Genomic DNA, 21,966 nt, shown 5'->3' on the forward strand with positions numbered 1-21,966 from the left:
ACTGCCCCATCAAGTTCCTGCACACATGAAGCATGTCCACCTGCATCCAGCAGAGCCGTTAACCACAGGGTAAGAGAAGTCTGAACACCCAATGAGCAGAAGACCACCAAAGCCTACACAGACACAGTTTATTCTCAACACAGAATCATTCAGTCTGGGCAATCAGATCCAGTCCAGGCTCCTCAGAGGAGGAAGGTTAGGACCATCCTCAGTGAATTTCAAAAAATGTTTAATTGTAAAACATAAAAAAATGTATGCTTTTTAGATAAAACTACACTAAATATAATCACGTCACCAGATAATTTATTAAAACAATATTTTGCAAAGAAGGTCTACAGTAGCCTCAACAGCACTCTGTAGGGTAGCACTATGGTGTATCCGGAGGACAGCTAGCTTCCGTCCTCCTCTCTCTGGGTACATTGACTTCAATACAAAACCTAGGAGGCTCATGGTTCTCACCCCTTTCCATATACTTAAACAGTAATTATGACAACTTCCGGAGGATGTCCTCCAGCCTATCAGAGCTCTTGCAGCATGAATTGACATGTTGTCCACCCAATCAAAGGATCAGAGAATGAATCTAGTACTGAAGGCATAAGCTACAGCTAGCTAGCACTGTAGTGTATAAACGTGGTGAGTAGTTGACTCAAAGAGAGAGAAAGACTATCGTTTTTTTAACAGTTTTGAACAAATACATTTCTTCCAAAATGAAGTAGAAGCACTACATAAATAGAGAGAGAGAGAGATTGTCATGGTGACAATTATGTAGGCTGTGTGTAGCGGTTTGGCTTGGAAATGTTTTTTCGCCTGGTCACATACAGCTGATGTGCTGTGCATTGAAGTCCACAAGTGAAGGGAAGAGGTGAGAGAAGGAGAGCGCATAGGACGTGGCTGCCATGAAAGTGAACTATGTATACGTGTGATCAGGGGTGTATTCATTCCACCGAATCTGTTGAAAAACGTTTCTAAAACGGAAGCAAACAGAACAAAACGGGGATAAACATACCTGAATTTGTCCAATAGAAACTCTCTTTTGCAACTGTTGGACGAATGACTACACCCTATATCACATAGATGCAGGAAAGAGTGTGCAAGGCGGTATTGAATGTCATTGTCTGTCCATGTGTCACTCTCGACATGTGTGCACCTACATTCTAAACTTTCATTCATAGGCTAGAGATTGTAGCTAGTTCATGATGGGTACAGGGAAAATTTGAGTATCAAGTGGTAGCCTAAACCTAACGCTGTTACATTGAACTGGGTGAATGGAATATGAATGAGAGTCATCTGATATGCTGTAATAAGAAATAAGGCCATGCTCATGAAAAAAAAATGCCCTCCCTCATCTTAAATGGCACTGACCGCCACTGATCAGATCTCTGAAGTGTACATTAAGTGGTTCAATAAGGCCTTTACAGAGCAGAGGGATTAAAACCTTCCTGTCTGGTCTTGAGCTCCCCCTCCAACAGATGAACCTGCCAGCAGCACTGTTCAGTGGAGCAGATGGCGTCTAAATGGACAGGCCCAGTCTCCATCAACCTGCTCTGCCTCTCTGTTACACCAGTTAGTGACTGCAGCCACTGGAACCATATTTCCACCCTTTCCTAGAAAACAGAGGCAGTGGTAGCACCAAATGCCCTTTTCCTAATAGCCTCAGCTGCTTTCGCTGTGTTTGCATAGTGTCACATAGACCTTTAAAGGGGATTTGGCCTCGTTTTTTGGCTTGCTCCTCGAGAAATGCTGGTGGCCATGACAGCAGCCAAATGTGAGTTGGCTTGGGGGTGTGGTTTGATGTGGGTGTTTCTTGAGTGTGTCCTTGCCAACACCAAGACACACCCATCTGTCAGAACCTTGCCCGCAGCTGTTTCCTCCCACTCTATCACAGCAAACAAGTTCAATAACTAAAGGAAGATGTATGGTAAGATGCTGGGGAAGCTTTGAATAGGTCAGTAACCTCCAGATTAATACGAGAAGAATGTATGTAATTGCTGAATTTATGTAGATATTCTAAGCTGAGTGTTTTGATAACTTTCAATTGGTCCTGTGTAGCTCAGTTGGTAGAGCATGGTTGTTGGTTTAAAACCCATGGGGGAAATGTCTGCACTCACTATTTTAAGGCGCTCTGGATAAGAGTGTCTGCTAAATGACTAAAATGAAAACGTAAATGTAGTAACAGGTCCATGTAGAATAAATAACACTTTACATAATACCATATAAGCAGTTTTCTGCTATTATAACAATGTGCACCTTCCGAAACAGATACTGTGCCTATTGGTATTTTATCTGGTGGTAATGGGGCTACCTTGGCAAACATGTCGGAGTGGTCATACTTTCCTGTGTGGTGTCCAGTATACGACAGGAGATCCCTGATCCTGGTGCAGAATACACATGTTTTCTTCCTCCCCATATTGACTGATACAATTCAATTCAATAAAAAAAAGGAAATACAAGTAAAAGTTGTGTCTAGTAAAATGTTTCTTCCGAGTGCCGGGTCTCTCTCCATTTAGAGACATCAGTATAAACATCAGTATAAAGCCAGTCTGTCAGTCTGGACTCCATCACATCATCTTGCAAGTGTCCAAGTGCTGGCTCCATAGATGCATCTTTGAACACATACACAGTCACTGTTCTATTACCAATGGAAGTTAGGATAGATGATATCTGACAAACAAACATATACTATGTTGAAGTTTGAACAGGTCAGACTAAACCTACCTAATTCTGGTCTCGCCTTCAACAACAATTGGTGAGCAGGCAAGAGGTGAGGCTGGAGGTAAGGTCTTTGCCAGCTCCCCATTTATGGGCATGGCAGCATAGATCAGCTCCTGGCCCCTCATCAAAGATACTATTCGGTCACACATAAACACAGACACAGAGCACTGATTACATTGTCAATGATGGTTATGATTAGCATGGTGGAACCAACCTGATCACTGCATTCACCTTTCTATTTCACTTCAGATATCATGATACATGTCTGTGAAGTGAAATAGAATGGTAAACTTAGCCACCAGGCTGGTTCCACCAGGACAGGTTATGAAGGTGAATTTGTGACAAAGCTTGAAACAGTTTTGACATTTGGCCAGGTCAAATGTCACCAACCTGATTCAAGTGTCCTCCATGTTCCATTATAGGAATATATGAATGCTCACAACGAGTGCCTGTCTGCGTGATGCTGAGGGTCCCCTTCTTGCTTTTTCTCTATGTTGCGTGTTCGGCTACAAACAAGACATATTTTGACCAACTGCAGCATGCAATCCTCATAAACAATGTACTTCCCCATCTTATGAATTTCTGTTGAGTGGGAGGGCCTGTTACAGGGTGACACAAAATACAGCCAAGTGGTATATTGTATTTAGGATGAAGCTTTTAAAAAATTCACTTCACAACCAAAATTACTTTATTACTTGTATCTGCTTGGTTAGGAAATTAACCTACTATGTTTTGTACAACTTTTCACATAACATACATTAACGCTATTGATGAAGGCGTCTGTGTCATCAGGGCAGTAACTCGGGTCAAGCTAATTCTAGGTTGTCACTAGTTACCACAGACACAAAGTCATAAACTCTGCCTATTTCTACAATTTCTCTTCTTAAAATGTGAATTTAAACCTAACCCTAACCTTAATACACTACTAAACTAATGCCTAACCATAACCCTAGCCCTCCTCGCTAGCTAACATTAGCCTGCCTCGCTTTATTGAAGATAGCTACCTACACAACCAGCAATAAAGTCATCTAACATCAGTTAGTTAAGTTATACCAGAGAGGTCATTACATTCCGGTATGTCTGGTTATACTCACCACCACCGGTCATTGCACACCAAGCTAGCGTTACTGGTGCGGACTTGGGGACGTTCTTTGAACGTGTTGGGGGCGATGAATAAACAGAGCCTCATTCAATGAAGGGAAGCGAAGTGGGCGGAGGGGGGATTTGCTCGTGGAGCTTGGCCAAAGGTGGCATGATTTGTTGACATTATTGAAATCCAAACCCAACCTTCATTTACTTGTTATGACGCACTGAGGTTCCAAACTCTGTTTTAGACAAGACTGACTTTATGACCAAAATTATCCTATTTACACTTTGTAATCAATGTTGACAATATAATAAATGTTTCTGACTCATATTAGACTGTTTCAAAGGAATTAGTTGCTTTTTAGGAGCAGTCGCTCTTTAACCCAGTTACGGTCTTGTCCCATTGCTGCAACTCCTCTACGGACTCGGGAGAGGTGAAAGTTGAGAGCCATGCATTCTCCGAAACACGACCCTGCCATGGCTTTGTTTTTAACACAATGCGCCCCATTGTTTCCATATCAGCGTCTTCTCTTGAAAGGTCAAAGATACAGTATATCTGAAATGCAGCAATTCAAATTCAAATGACTTCGACCCTCTAATCCCTACCGTTGAATGGACGCTTTGCAAAGTCATTTTCTCAAAATCTGTGATATTATGGGGTATAATATGAAGGTGGATGAAGATGGTTTGAACCATCTAGGTATACATCAACCAGGTGGTAAAATCTATGTCATTTTAGAGGTCATTATTATTGTTTGGAGAAAGCAGGACTGCCAGATGAGGCACGAGTAAATACTCTGAGGAGAGGAGACAACCTCGTGTTGGGGTTGAAGAGCTATGAGCATACCAAAAACAAAAGCACTTCCAAAGGGCATTTGGTCCTTCACATTCTGCTAGAGGCTTTGCAGAGAAATTGTGTTAGGCCCTTACTTTGAATTTAAATGAATATTGCATGCTCTGTTTCAAATGTCATCTTCTTTGCATGCCAAGTTTACATTTTCTATTGCATATTTAGCCAGGGGAATGCATAAGGACCTTTCAATCAAAAAAGGCACCTTCCAGACTTGTATTAATTATGAAAATGCATTCAGGGCAAGGCCATCCAGATGTCTAGTGGCAATTGGAATTTAAAAGCTTTTTTTGCTTGTTATTTTTCGACTTCAGACTTGTGGAAATCCCCAATGCATTTCAGGGGATTGCTTCCACAGTCAAATTAGCATTTTGAGCAATTAAAGTGAAGAGGAAGGCCATGGTAATTTACCAAGCAGGAAACTTTAACTTAAGGAGGGTCGGGGTGTTTGGTTGTGTAACAGAGGGGTTGAATGTAGATTTGACCAAAGAGGTGCTTTCAGAAGTAGGTAACACAGGCTATTTTTACCTGGAGGAAAATGGGAGAGGGTCATGCTTTTTCAATTTCAGTTGGGGAGGGTTTAGTATTTTTTTTAAATTTAGTCCAGGGAAGGGTCATGTAATTTGTAATCGATTAGATGTCATATCGCTCAGTGTTTAAGAATTAGCTGCTAATTATATCAAGGTGTCTGCCCGATGCTGCCCCTCATAATTAATTCTCTACTGGTTGTGCAATATCAAGTGCACCTAGAGTGTTCTCAATCAAATTATCCATAGCCTTACTATAAGCTATAAGCCTAGGCTATATGAAGAGCATGCTTGGAAATACACAGGGAAAAGTTATATTTTTAAGAAAATATACATCCTTCCGGAGTTTTTGCGCTGCTGGGATGATGTATATAAAACTGCAATGGAAAGGCTATCCCAATCATAAGCCCTGACCTGCCCTGCTCATCTAAACCCTTTTGTCTAACCAATGGCTGTGCTGTGTACTGGTGACACTTCAGGAGGCGAGTCAAAGGCTTCTTCCGAAAATACTTTTTTATTTATAAAGAAAATGCTATATCTGTGCGCGCGGACTAAGCCTACTAATGTCCTGTTCAGTTTTAGAGGGAGAACACAAAGATGAGTGTCACGTTCCTGACCTGTTTTCCTTTTTCTTGTATTTATTTAGTTGGTCAGGGCGTGAGTTGGGTGGGTTTGTCTATGTTTGATTTTCTATGTTGGGATGTTTGTGTTCGGCTGGGTATGATTCTCAATCAGAGACAGCTGTCAATCGTTGTCCCTGATTGAGAATCATACTTAGGCAGCCTGGGTTTCACGTGTGTTTTGTGGGTGTTTGTTTCCGTGTCTGTGTTTGTTGCACCACACGGTACTGTATCGGTTTATGCACTTCGTTTATTTGTTTTGTAATTCAGTATTCTGTTTCGTTTTAATAAATCATTATGAACACTAACCACTCTGCGTATTGGTCCGATCCGTCTCGCCTCTCCTCGTCGAGGAGGAAGAATATGACGATAGCCGTAACAATGAGAAGGAGGACCAGAGGTAAGATTGCTACTGCTATAATTGATTTGAATAAAAACTATATATTTTTTTGCCCATAATGAAGCTATTTATCAAAGTTATTTGATATTTGAAAGTTATTACATATTTGAGTATTTTACGTAACTCAGACTACCGGTCAAAAGTTTTCCTTATAATTTTCAATTTTCTACATTGCAGAGCTCCAGAGTTCCTCTGGGGATATGGGAGAGCCTTCCAGAAGGACAATGATCTCTGCAGCACTCCACCAATCAGGCCTTTATCGTCAGACGGAAGCCACTTCTCAGTAAAAGTCTCTGAATGTACATGAGTGGCCCAGCCAGAGCCGTACATGAACCCGATCAAACATCTCTGGAAAGACCTGAGAATAGCTGTGCAGCCAGGCTCCCCATCCAACCTGATAGAGCTTGAGAGGATCTGCAGAGAAGAATGGGAGAAACTCCCCAAATACAGGTGTGCCAAGCTTGTAGCATCATACAAAAGAAGACTTGAGGCTGTAATCGCTGCCAAAGGTGCTTCAACAAAGTCCTGAGTAAAGAGTCTGAAAACTTATGTAAATGTGATATTTCAGATTTCTATTTTCAATAAATGTATAAAAAAAGTAAAGAGTTTTTGCTTTGTCATTATGTGGTATTGTGTGTCGATTGATGAGGGAAAAATACTATTGATTCAATTTTAGAATAAGGCTGTAACGTAACAAAAAGGGAAGGGGTCTGAATACTTTCTGAATGCACTGTATTCGCATGCCCTAATCATAGTCAGCACAAATCTATTTTGTAACAACAATATCATGTAATAAAATACAATACATTTTAAAATGATAGTTTCCCAAATTAAAAAAAGTTCCAATTGCATATACTATAGGCCTACTTGATGATATGTGGCTGCTTTGTTAAAAAAATAATAGTTTTTTTTCTCAAATTCATTGATGATCAGATACTTCAGTTGTAACTGGTTCTGTTGTGCTACATTTTTACAGTTGATAACCTTTAGCCCTGTTCCAAACTTAGACTACCCACTTTGTTAACAATATCCTGTATAGAAATCAAAATGTCTGGGGTGGTGCAGCATGTGCTCATTCGATGTCATGATGTGTCGTGGTATTAAAACAGATTCTGCTTGTCTCCAAATGAAGTAGAATTGCATGACATTTTTTCTTGAACCGCAAGTCAGGTGGTAGGTTCATGCAGTGCTTTTATTATAATGGAGATCTTCTCACCCCTACCCTTGTCCACGGTGTTCTGCGAATCCACAATCTTCTGGCTACTTTGCCATTTAATGCTTTCAAAAATATCTAAGGCTCTGGTCTTTCCTAGGAGTGAGGTTAAATTGTAGGCATGTTCTCTGCGGTCGACTTCATGTTTTAGTTATTATTTTGGGTATAGGGGAGGGTTGCTTTATTTTATTTCAAGCGTTCAGGGAGGGTCGGGTAAGAATATATTTTAATGAAGGGATGGCATCCATTTTCATTTCAGAGAGATCAGATTTTCTCCAGGTGTTCCTCATTATACGTAACGTACAGTCCCTTAGCTATGTCTGTAATATCTTTAGTGTATTGTGGCCTCTGTGCTTTAAAAAATATTTTTGCTAAATGGTGGCTGTTATGCTCCTGGTCTTGTGCAGTGTGTGTAATGAGCGTTTCTATTATTTAACCCTTGTGTGGTGTTTTTGTTATTCACCCAATGTTCGTGGGTCTGATGGACGCACAACAATAGTGGGTTTTTAAAACAATGCAGCCATAACAATTTACATAAAAAGACTAATACTTAGATGTTGACTTATATCAATTATAAGTAATATAGTCAGCACGCATGGTTAATATTTGCCATTTGCACAGTTGACGCTCTGGCCAATGATTTGTTTACCCCTGGATAACATGAAAATCGCCTAACCAGCTCTACTGGCAACAATTTCATTACGCTTTTTTGCCAACGTTTACTGACACAATCCATATTCAACAGGTGTTGTACACTTTAGCTTAAGACATGTAGCTAGCTAGCTAGGTAAACAGTGAACCTAGCTAGGTAAACAACGTGTAAGATCACACATGTCACGTAACGTTAGCTAATGAGCCAGCCAGCTAACATTAGCTAGTTAAACAAATCATGTTGTTACTACTCTGCATGAATCTGCTGGAAGCTAACCAACCAGGTTCAATGTTAGCTAGCTAACATTAGGCTCTAACTAGAAAGCAGTCCTGGGATATGAATAATAACATCATACACGTAGTGTTAGCTAGCTAGCTAACAGTACACTGTAGCTTGAAATGAAACCACTTTCTGTCAAAATTAGAAATGTGTAATATCTGAAAATGTAGCTAACTAGACTATCTTACCCCTAAACATCATCATGCATGATTGATGCATCTCCTGTCACGGATGACATGCCACGGTTGCCCTTAGTTTGAAGATGTATTCCGGAGACAGGTGTTTTCTCCATCTCCTTAACTATCATACTCTAATTCCACTGATTTCAAAACTGAAGCCTCCAGAAAGTGTAGAGCAACACATATGCAGCTCCACTACACAATACATTTTTTTAAAAGCCACATTTGACAGGATTACTAACACAGACTGACCAGCTCAAATAGACAGAAGCCTTCTATATGGCAGACCAATCCGAACTCCTATCTCGGCATGCCCTGCCCACTCATTATCTCAGACAATCATGGCTAGTGGGAAGGTTGCTGGCTTTTTCTGTGGTTTAACCAACAAGGCTCGTAATTTAACAATTTTCTTGACATACAAGTTTGTTATTAAGGCACATGAAAGTTCACATGTTCCAGAAGGCATTTCTGCCCCAAAAAAGCATTTTGATTAAAATAAAAACATTCAAGTGGCTCTCCTGTGAAGTCGTGACATGCGACATACGCCTAGTTTCCTGAAATGGGTCACATTTACCTCCGCTAGATCACATATATCAATAAAAGCACTATTCGTTTTTTTGATACAATGTGATTTTTGGAAACAAAAATACATTATAATCAAGACACGGTTGGAATAAATCAACGAAACAAGGTTTTCGTCACTTTGATGTTTATTGCTTTGAATTGAACAAATTGTAAGGAAATATTTCACAGACAACATTTTATGGAAATGATAAATGAGCCCCATTGAACACAAATTAAGGCCAGTCTACACACAACATGAGGGACAGAGTTTTACTGTGTGTGTGTTGCAAATGTATTTATTGCACTTGATGCATGTGTACTGCATGTGTACTACTGTCTTCCTGTCCCTCTTGGGTCCACACACATCACAGCGCTTCTTCTTGTTGCTACCGGCTGCAATCTAGAATGATGAAAACACTTAGTTCAGTAATTTTACTAACATCTCAATCACTTACTCACTCACTCACATATATAGTTACAGCAGGCCAAGTTAGGAGAGTCAGACACACACACATGCAACAACGTCACTCACACATACTTCCGGTATTGGAGTTGTTGGTTCTGTGGGTCGGGGGGATGGGGCACCAGCATCCTCCTCCTGAATCCTCCTCATGATGGCTGCAGAATCTGGGATCCTTGGGATATGTTGCCTCCTCTAGATTTGAGGTCTTACCAATGCCTTGCCCAGCTCCTCGAGAAAGAGCCGTCTCCTCTGGAGCTTCCCTCTGTTCCAATCTGGGTTCAACGCTCTCCAGTGGACAAACGCGTTGGACACAGAGATGTCCAAGATGTTCAAGAATGGCCAGCGTAGGGTTCTTCTTTTGCAGCTGTAGCCAGTCACCAGCTTGTCTAAATTGTCCACCCTTCCTTTTGTATTATTGTAATCCATTATGAATTCTGTTTTTTGATGTTCCTATGCACAGATTCTCCCATCCCTATGCAGCGTACTCATGAGTACCACCATTTTGACTTTCTTCGGCCGTCAACACAAACTTAGAGGAATTGATAGGCCTGTTCCGTGTATTCAACGGCTGAGGTGGGATGTCTGGTTTGTTTTTTCGTACTGTTCCTTACCATCGTCAGCTTCTTCTTGAGAAGTTCCTGTCCCAGCTTGTGCGAAATAAAAAAGTTATCGCATGTGATGTTGTGGCCACGGAGTCCCTGTGTCACGTCCAGGGCAACCCGCATCCCTTGGCTCTTCTCAGGGGCTCTTCCATCTGGCTTCCCTGTATACACTTGCAAGTTTGTTCCCGACTGGCGCGGTGGTCTAAGGCACTGCATCTCAGTGCAAGAGGCGTTACTGCAGTCCCTGGTTCCAATCCAGTCTGCATCACATCCGGCCGTGATTGGGAGTCCCATAGGGTGGTGCACAATTGGCCCAGCGTTGCCCGGGTTTGGCCGGGGTAGGCTGTCATTGTAAATAAGAATGTGTTCTTAACAAGAAGTTAAGCTTTTAAATTATGTAAGATACATGTATTTACAAGAATGTTTAATATTATGAATGATGTATTTAGAATGTTAGCGCTCTGCAATTTCGCCGGATGTTAGCGTCCCACCTATCCTAGAGAAGTTAACTAACTTGCCTAGTTAAATAAAGGTTAAATAAAATATATATATTTTTAAAGTTCCACGCATATGATGAAGCAACATCACAGGCAGCACAGATCTTGATTACATATTTTGCGGGTTTACTGCCTGAAGGGGCAGCGGCCCCTAAATGGCATGAGCTGCTCATCAACAGTAACGTTGGGCCCAGCGTTGTAAAACAGGGGAAGGTGGTCCACCCACTTGTCCCACACTGACCTGATTACAGTTAGCTTGTCTCTCTTCCGCCGAGCTGGTCTGGTGTCCTGGTTATCGAAGTGGATAATCATAGAAATAATGTGGAGTTTTCCAGAGACATTGTTGTACGGAAAAGTTCTGTGCCAGTTTCTGCATCCCACAGGGATTCTGTGGATTCCCCATTGGATCTGAAAACACCAGCAAGGATAAGAACCTTGAAGTATGCATCTCTCTCCAAAAACACGCCTTCCATCCAAAATAGTGCAGTCCAAAATCATTTTCTGAATGGTGTCTGGGATGAACAGTTCAAAATAAGAATGTATGTCCTGCACATGAGTAACCGCCATCCATGTCAGCCCTGGTTGCATCCTTTTCACATTGGCAGCCATGCGAGGTGGCTCATTCCTTGGGCAAGTAGACCATTCAATTTCACCATTTTTTGACATCCATATTTCTCCTGCAGGCTGCTGATGTGCTGGTTGCTGACGGGCTGGTCCAGGGGCTGGCTGAGGGTCAATCTCATCCTCTTCTTCCAACTCACTGTCAGACTATGAATTGACAGAGACCTGATCCTCATATTCGTAAAATTCTTCATCTTCCAAAGTGGAAGACGTTCCTTCCACACTAGCTTCTCTCTCTTCAAAAATCATTTCTAAGGTCCTCTGAGCAGAGATTATTTTTGCCATACTGATTGATTGTGGTAAGGAGCGACACATGCAAAGCTATTTATTTGTTGTGTCCCTCCTCCAATTTACACCTGGCTGGGGTAGAGTGTGGGAAAATACTGATATTTTTACAATGTATCGAAATAATGTTTTGTAATAACATTGTGCAGGTTCCCGCAAGACATTGTGTAGTTTCACACACTACAAAGGGTAAAGAGTGGGAGAAAAGTGGGAGACAGACAGACAGGCATCGAGACAGACAGATTATTGGTGCTATGTTGAAACAGCAGGCCCATGGAGGACGAAGACAGAGTGAAGGCACACAGCAAACCTTTTTGTTTCATTTTTACTTTTTTTCACCTACACACACACTTTTCCACTTTTCCACACCACATATGTAATATAAATGTTTAGGGGGGTGCACAGTGTGCATTCAATGAAAATGTGTTATTTTACATGTTCTTCACAGAAAATGAGACAAGGCCAATGAGTCTCAGGTTGAAAAAATAATTAATTGTATCATTTTTCTTTTAGTAAACATTGAAAATGGGTCCCATAGACCCGAACACCACACACGAGTTAAGAGAAAATGCATTTAATGTACTGCAGATGTGGTATGAATGCTACATGTGAGTTGAATGTGGTTAGGTGGAGACGAGTGTGTGTTGATTTGTTAAGTGTTGAGTTAAGGGTTGAGAGGTCCACCACTCTCCTCTTTCTGTCTCTCTTAGGTTCCATTCCCCAGGCCATCAAGCAGCATGTGTCTCTCAGTCTCTCTCTCACACTCCATTTCCCACCACTGTCCCAAAAACTGCCCGGTCTTTCTTTATTCAGAGAAAGACAGTTTTAATTGCATTTCCATGTAGGTGTTTTTCTGAGGGTGTCCCTCCCCAGGCGGTTGGCAGAGTGCTCTGAGACCAGCGCTACATGCTCACCAGTCCAGGCAGCTCCCTCCAGGGGACAGGGGGTGGAAGAGGAGGGGGGGAACTCTTGAAAATGGCATAAAAGCCAGTATAAATACATTTATGGGGAAAACATTTTCCTCATGGATGAAAAGGTTTAAACCTTTTGCTCAGCCTAAGAGCTGGCACACAGTCCAAGTTATCATTTCATGCTATGAAACAGACACTTCTTTCGATTTTTGTCTTGATTCATATTGACTTTTCCCGTTCAAAGTCCCTCTGAGCCATCATACTGTAAACACACTAGTAGCAGATGACCCCAGTACAACATCTTCTAATGACTGTTTCATCAATAATGAGTTCCATGTGCAACTAAGGGTTGACAATCATTATCATGATGAAGACTGAAATAGCATGAGGATAATGATGACGATGATGATGATGATGATTATAAATACAGGGATGTTATGTCCTTGTTCTCAACTGACTAGTAGCCCTTTCCTTCAGTCAATTACAAAAAGTGCCCTCTGGCCTCATTGTTGGAATAATTTTTATATTTTTCAAAATCTCATAATTAATAAAGATGATTTAAAAGCTGACAAAAGTCTGGAGTTTCTATGTCAAACAGTTTTGTGATGTATATAAAGTGCAATACTGGGATGTTAATATCAACTCGACCCAGCTCTACGTACAGTATTTTACTGGTTTTTGACTCCGCACCCAGTTAGAGAGGAATAAAGAAGCCCAAGGAACTTTATTTAAACACACTGAGGAACATGAACATGGGAATGTAGTGTTGAATTCGGAAGTTTACATAAACCTTAGCCAAATACAGTTGATGTCGGAAGTTTACATAAACCTTAGCCAAATACAGTTGATGTCGGAAGTTAACATAAACCTTAGCCAAATACAGTTGATGTCGGAAGTTTACATAAACCTTAGCCAAATACATTTAAACTCATTTTCACAATTCCTGACATTTAATCCTAGTAAAAATTCCCTGTCTTAGGTCAGTTAGGATCACCACCTTATTTTAAGAATGTGGAATGTCAGAATAATAGTAGAGTGAATAATTTATTTCAGCTTTTATTTATTTCATCACATACCCCGTGGGTCAGAAGTTTAAATACACTCAATTCGTTTTGGTAGCGTTGCCTTTAAATTGTTTAACTTGGGTCAAACTTTTCAGGTAGCCTTGCACAAGCTTCCCACAATAAGTTGGGTGAATTTTGGCCCATTCCTGCTGACAGAGCTGGTGTAACTGAGTCAGGTTTGTAGGCCTCCTTCCTCGCACAGCTCTGCCCACACATTTTCTATAGGATTGAGGTCAGGGCTTTGTGATGACCCTCCAATACCTTGACTTTGTTGTCCTTAAGCAATTTTGACACAACTTTGGAAGTATGCTTGGGGTCATTGTCCATTTGGAAGACCCATTTGTGACCAAGCTTTAACTTCCTGACTGATGTCTTGAGATGTTGCTTCAATATATCCAAATAATATTCCTCCCTCATGATGCCATCTATTTTGTGTAGTGCACCAGTCCCACCTGCAGCAAAGCACCCCCACAACATGATGCTGCCACCCCCGTGCTTCACGGTTGGGATGGTGTTTTTCGGCTTGCAAGCCTCCCCCTTTTTCCTCCAAACATAACGATGGTCATTATGGCCAAACAGTTCTATTTTTGTTTCATCAGGCCAGATGACATTTCTCCATAAAGTACAATCTTTGTCCCCATGTGCAGTTGCACACCGTAGTCTGGCTTTTTTATGGCAATTATGGAGCGGCCTTTCAGGTTATGTTGATATAGGACTCGTTTTACTGTGGATATAGATACTTTTGTAATCACGCACAGAATGAGCAGTATGGCTGGTGGTATTGCCATGCTGGAGGGTCATGTCAGGATGAGCCTGCAGGAAGGGTACCACATGAAGGAGGAGGATGTCTTCCCTGTAACGCACAGCGTTGAGATTGCCTGCAATGACAACAAGCTCAGTCCGATGATGCTGTGACACACCACCTCAGACCATGATGGACCCTCCACCTCCAAATCGACCCCGCTCCAGAGTACAGGCCTCAGTGTAACACTCATTCTTTCAACGATAAACGTGAATCTGACCATCACCGCTGGTGAGACAAAACCGCGACTCGTCAGTGAAGAACACTTTTTGCCAGTCCTGTCTGGTCCAGCGATGGTGGGTTTTGTGCCCATAGGTGATGTTGTTGCCGGTGATGTCTGGTGAGGACCTGCCTTACAACAGGCCTAAACACCTTCAGTCCAGCCTCTCTCAGCCTATTGCGGACAGTCTGAGCACTGATGGAGGGATTGTGTGTTCCTGGTGTAACTCGGGCAGTTGTTGTTGCCATCCTGTACCTGTCCAGCAGGTGTGATGTTCGGATGTACCGATCCTCTGCAGGTGTTGTTACACGTGGTCTGCCACTGCGAGGACGATCAGCTGTCCATCCTGTCTCCCTGTAGCGCTGTTTTAGGCTTCACACAGTACGACATTGCAATTTATTGCCCTGGCCACATTTGCAGTCCTCATGCCTCCTTGTAGCATGCCTAATGCACGTTCATACAGATGAGCAGGGATCCTGGGCATCTTTCTTTTTGTGTTTTTCAGAGTCAGTAGAAAGGCCTCTTTAGTGTCCTAAGTTTTCATAACTGTGACTTTAATTGCCTACCGTCTGTAAGCTGTTTGTGTCTTAACGACCGTTCCACAGGTGCTTGTTCATTAATAGTTTATGGTTCATTGAACAAGCCTGGGAAACAGTGTCCAACCCTTTACAATGAAGATCTGTGAAGTTATTTGGATTTTTACGAATTATCTTTGAAAAACAGGGTCCTGAAAAAGGGACGTTTCTTTTCTTGCTGAGTTTTGTAACAACTAATTATTAAGAACACTATATGCAGTACATGTTACACAACTCACTTTGGACATGCACACCCTACCATAAGTCAAGAGATATGAGTGAGTCCAGTTGTTGATGGGTAAAGACAGAGACTTTGCCACTGCTTAAGGGAGACTGCAAATATTGTGTGACCTGCAGAGTCAAAAGGATGGGCAAATGTCCAGCCCCCTATCAATCAATCAGTCAGTCAATCAATCAAATGTATTTATAAAGCCCTTTTTACATCAGCCGATGTCACAAAGTGCAATACAGAAACCCAGTCTAAAACCCCAAACAGCAAGAAATGCAGATGTAGAAGCATGGCGGCTAGGAAAAACTCCCCAGAAAGGCAGGAACCTAGGAAGAAACCTAGAGAGGAACCCGGCTCTGAGGGGTGGCCAGTCGTCTTCTGGCTGTGCCAGATTAAAACAGTACATGGCCAAGATATTCAAACGTTCATAGATGACCAGCAGGGTCAAATAATAATAATCACAGTGGTTGTAGAGGGTGCAACAGGGCAGCACCTCAGGAGAAAATGTCAGTTGGCTTTTCATAGTCGATCATTCAGAGTTGGAGACAGCAGGTGCGGTAGAGAGAGAGTCGAAAACAGCAGGTCTGGAACAAGGTAGCACATCCGGTGAACAGGTCAGGGTTCCATAGTTGCAGACAGAACAGTTTAAACTGGAGCAGCAGCATGACCAGGTGGACTGGGGACAGCAAGGAGTCATCAGGCCAGGTAGTCCTGAGGCATGGTCCAAGGGCTCAGGTCCTCCGAGAGAAGAGAGTAAGAGAGAGAAAGAGAGAGAGTTAGATATAATTAGTAACATCCCTAGCAACCTATCAGGGCACAGGTCACACAGGTCAGAGAGAGTTTGAGAGGCAGGTTTATGGTACCCCCTAGACTCTCAGTCTATGGTTGGGAGTGGAGTGTGCAGCTCAGCATTGTGAGGTTCTAATAACAGTCACCGACAGGGAAGTTGTAATAAACTCTATATCAGACATGGTACGGGTGTCTTCTTTTTTATAAGCCCATAACCATGTGTGTGAGGTGTAGATTTGTTTAAGACTACCAATAATCACTTTTTGTGACCCTGATTTAGCCCACTTCACTATTAAGGACAACAAAGTCAAGGTATTGGAGTGGCCCTCGTAAAGCCCTGACCTAAATCCTATAGAAAAGTTGTGGGCAGAACTGAAAAGCATGTGCAAGCAAGGAGGCCTACAAACCTGACTCAGTTACACCAGCTCTGTCAGGAGGAATGGGCCAAAATTCACCCAACTTATTGTGGGAAGCTTGTGCTAGGCTACCCGAAACGTTTGACCCAAGTTAAACAATTTAAAGGCAATGCTACCAAATACTAATTGAGTGTATGTAAACTTCTGACCCACTGGGATTGTCATGAAATAAATAAAAGCTGAAATAATTGCTTCTACACCTGCATTGCTTGCTGTTTGTGGTTTTAGGCTGGGTTTCTGTACAGCACTTTGATTTATCAGCTGATGTAAGAAGGGCTATATAAATACATTTGATTTGAATTGATTCTCTCTACACTTATTCTGACATTTCACATTCTTAAAATGAAGTGGTGATCCTAACTGACCTAAGACAGATCATTTTTACTAGGATTAAATGTCAGGAATTGTGAAAAACTGAGTTTAACCTCTCTAGGGTACGTGAGACGGTAGCGTCCCACCTCTTCAACAGCCAGTGAAACTGCAGGGGGCCAAATTCAAAACAACAGAAATCCCATAATTACAATTCCTCAAACATACATGTATTTTACACCATTTTAAAGATACACTTGTTGTAAATCCAGCCACAGTGTCCGATTTGACGAAAGCAAACCAAACAGTGACGAAAGCAAACCAAACGATTATATTAGGTGAGTGCCTATTCACAGAATAACACAGCCATTTTTCCAGCCAAAGAGAGGATTCACAAAAGACAGAAATATAGATAAAATTAATCACTAACTGTCACGCCCTGACCATAGTTTGCTTTGTATGTGTATATGTTTTGTTTGGTCAGGGTGTGATCTGAGTGGGCATTCTATGTTGTATGTCTAGTTTGTCTATTTCTATTTGTTTGGCCTGATATGGTTCTCAATCAGTTTGTCGTTTGTCTCTGATTGGGAACCATATTTAGGTAGCCTGTTTTGTATTGTGGGTTGTGGGGGAAATGTTCCTGTTACTGTATTTCCTGTTTAGTGTTTTTGTGTTTCACCTTTCAGGACTGTTCGTTTGTCGGTTTATTTTTTTGTTTCAGTGTTCAGTTTTATTATTTAAACATTATGGACACTTACCACGTTGCATCTTGGTCCTCCTCTCTTTCGCCTAACGACGAGCGTTACACTAACTTTTGATGATCTTCATCAGATGACACTCATAGGACTTCATGTTACACAATACATGTAGGTTTTGTTCGGTAAAGTTCATATTTATATCCAAAAACCTTAGTGTACATTGGCACGTTACGTTCAGAAGTTCCAAAACATCCTTTGATTTTGCAGAGAGCCACATCAATTTACAGGAATACTCATAATAAACATTGCTAAAAGATACAACTGTTATGCATGGAATTTTAGATGCACTTCTCCTTAATGCAACCGCTGTGTCAGATTTTAAAAAAGCTTTAAGGAAAAAGCAAACCATGCAATAACCTCGCTCAGAGCCCAATCAAGACACAAATATATCCGCCATATTGTGCAGTCAACAGAAGTCAGAAATAACATTATAAACATTCAATTACCTTTGATAATCTTCATCAGAATGCACTCCCAGGAATCCCATTTCCACAATAAATGTTTGTTTTGTTCGATAATGTCCATCATTTATGTTCAAATTCCTCCTTGTTGTTCTAGCGTTCAGTACACTTTCCAAACTCACGACGTGCGGGCAAGTCCAGTGGAAAGTACAGACGAAAAGTTAAAAAGTTATATTACAGTCCGTAAAAACATGACAAACGAAGTATTGAATCAATCTTTACGATGTTTTTAACATAATTCTTCAATAATGTTCCAACCGGAGAATTCCTTTCTCTTCAGAAGTGCGATGGAACAGAGCTCGCTCTCACATGAATGCGCATGGTCAGCGCATGTTCAGGTCATGGTAGACCTTATTCAATCCTCTCTCATTCGGCCCCACTTCACAGTAGAAGCATCAGACAAGGTTCTAAAGACTGTTGACATCTAGTGGAAGCCTTAGGAAGTGCAATATTACCAATATCCCACTGTATCTTCAATAGGAGCTGAGTTGAAAATCGACCAACCTCAGATTACCCACTTCCTGGTTGGATTTTTTTCTCAGGTTTTTGCCTGTCATATGAGTTCTGTTATACTCACAGACATAATTCAAACAATTTTACAATCTTCAGAGTGTTTTCTATCCAAATCTGCTAATAATATGCATATTCTAGCTTTTATGGCTTTGTAGCAGGCCGTTTACTCTGGGCATGCTTTTCATCCGGACGTGAAAATACTGCCCCCTACCCCAAAGAAGTTAAATGTATTTGGCTAAGGTTTATGTAAACTTCCGACTTGAACTGTAGATACAATTATTATTGCCTCCATATTGATGGCACTGACGAAGTTTACACCAGACTCACATTTAAAGTCTGAGAAATTGTTGACACCTGAGACCCAATGTAGGCATTAGGTGAGATAATTGCTCGTTAAACATTGAGGTGGCGTTACATTCTCACTTCTCAGTGGCACACGCATCGCTTGTAATTGTAGACTACAAGGAGGCTGAGTGGATTGACGGCTTCTACCCCAACCCACTATCTAGATACCCTATATATACAAAAGTATGTGGACAACCCTCAAATTAGTGGATTCGACTATTTCAGCCACACCTGGTACTGACAGGTATATAAAATTGAGCAAACAGCCATACAATCTCCATAGATAAACATTGGCAGTAGAATGGCCTCACTGAAGAGCTCAGTGAATTTCAACGTGGCACCGTCATAGGATGCCACCTTTCCAACAAGTCAGTTCGTCAAATTACTACCTAGCTGGAGCTGCCCCGATCAACTGTAAGTGCTGTTATTGTGAAGTGGAGACGTCTAGGAGCAACAACGGCTCAGCCACGAAATGGTAAGACACACAATTTCACAGAACGGGACCGCCGAGTGATGAAGCACGTAGTGCGTTACATTTTTTTGTCTGTCCTGTGAAAATAATTGTCTGTCATCGGTTGCAACACTCACACTCACTACCAAGTTCCAAACTGTCTTTTGAAGCAACGTCAGCACAATAACTGTTTACTCGGCGCTTAATGAAATGGGTTTCCATGGTCCAGCAGCCGCACACAAGCCTAAGATCACCATGCGCAGTGCCAAGCATCGGCTGGAGTGGTGTAATGCTCACCGCCATTGGGCTGGAGCAGTGGAAACATGTTCTCTGGAGTGATGAATCACGCTTCATAGTCTGGCAGTTAGACAGAAGAAGCTGGGTTTGGCGTATGCCAGGAGTACGCTACCAGCCCCAAATCATAATGCCAACTATACAGTTTGGTGGAGGAGGAATATTGGTCTGGGACCGATTTCCATGGTTCATTCTAGGCCCCTTAGTTCCAGTGAAGGAACATCTTAACGCTACAATATACAATGACATTCTAGACAATTCTGTGCTTCCAACATTGTGGCAACAGTTTGGGGAAGGCCATTTCCTGTTTCATTATGACAATTTCCCAGTGCACACAAGGTCTATACAGAAATGGTTTGTCGAGATCGGTGTGGAAGAACTTGACTGGCCTGCACAGGGCTCTGACCTCAAACCCATTGAACACCTTTGGGATGAATTGGAACACTGACTGCAAGCTAGGCCTAATCGCCCAACATCATTGCTCGACCTCACTAACGCTCTTGTGGCTGAATGGAAGCAAGTCCCCGCAGCAATGTTCCAACATCTAGTGAAAAGCCTTCCCAGAAGAGTGGCGGCTGTTGTATTAGCAATGAGGAGCAACTCCATATTAATGCCCATGACCTTTGGAATGAGATGTTCGACGAGCAGGTGTCCACATACTTTTGGTCAAGTAGTGTACCTATACAGGGTCCGCTCTGACACGTACAATTAACAAAACCAATCATTGGCTAACGCCACAACAATTCTAATATGACCACATAGCCATTTAACAACTGCTGTATATAATGCATCAATACTTCAATGATGCTTACACCATTCAAGGGGCCAAAACAATAGCATCAGCTAGGGAAGATGTAATATAGTTGTTATAACCTTTTTGGGGAAAAAAGGTACTGACGCAAACTCATAATACTGGTTGTGACGATGGTGAGATGTCAGTCAATATTTATTGTTAGCCTCCTGCTTGAGCCTATTCTTTTACATCATTGTAAATGCCTATGCTAAGCTAGCACTGATTTCACCTAATGAATCGAGTCATTAGAACTTGCTTTTTATGCCTTTTTTTACGCACTGGCAAGACTTAATCATGTGTTCAGTTTATTGGCAAGAGTTAAGCCTAAGAAAATATATGTTTCTAGTAGACTTTATTTGGTTACAGATTAATATCTTTGTATTAAATAAATCAGGAACTACAGGAAAGGATATTATCGTGCTAATATGGATCCTTGCTCATCATGCTCATCATCGACATATCAATTAAGAAGTTAAGCCCATTTTATTAAACATTGAGCTGTTTCATCTGCTCCTCATTTGGGGGTTTCAGGAATGACGGCTGATAATGGGATATTGACAGGTTTTGTACTTTCAGATGAAGTATTTACAATCTGATATCAGCCATGAAAGCTGTCAGCTGGTCCTATCAACTGAGAGGTCATTTGTTTATTTCAATTTACACCAGTCATATTGTCTCCCATCGCTGCTTTGATACATCCATATAAACCTAAACGTGCATCATAAACACAACATGGAACCTATTCCTGGACCTGATTTATTCTCTCTCTGTGAATTCACAATAACCACACACATCTTTGTTCTCGCAACACAATGGCTCTACAGTAGGTAAATCAATAGTAGGTAAATCATTTCTCCTCAAAATATATATTATTATGTTCTGTATAATCCCATGAAAATGTGTTTGAATGTAAAGCATGAACATTTTTCTTCACTTCCATGATAACAGGAAGTATAATCATATGTGGTAATGGACGCAATACCAGCTATATTTTCCAGTTAAGTGTCATAAGATTACAGCTTTTTAAACAGGTTCAGCATGGCTCCCTCTTTGGTGTTCACCATGCTGAGAGGGCTAGAGTTTTACACCAACTCTTATGTATTTAGCTGTTCTTGACTTTGGGGAATATTTAATAATGTTTCACTACGTGATGCCAGTACATAGCTGGTATCATTGTGATGAATAAAACATTACAGAGGGTTTAAAGTACATGCAACCAGGCCCACTTTATTTAACAATTGTATTATTCATGACAGTGTTCATGTTTGTCTTACTAGGTGTGATCACTTAGTGGCTAGCCATAATTTCTAATGATATCAGAGATATTATATTTTATGACAGCATTTTAATATAAATTGACAGAACAACTATAGTGAAATGCTTCTGAACTGATTGTCATTACCATAGGTAATCAGAGAAAACTTTCAGAACATCCGGCGTATTCGTATGGTGTTCTCCTACTACACCAGGGAAATGCCAACAGAGC

The sequence above is a fragment of the Salvelinus namaycush genome, chromosome 12 (genome assembly GCF_016432855.1).
Source record: "Salvelinus namaycush isolate Seneca chromosome 12, SaNama_1.0, whole genome shotgun sequence".
In the NCBI taxonomy this organism is placed as follows: Eukaryota; Metazoa; Chordata; class Actinopteri; order Salmoniformes; family Salmonidae; genus Salvelinus; species Salvelinus namaycush.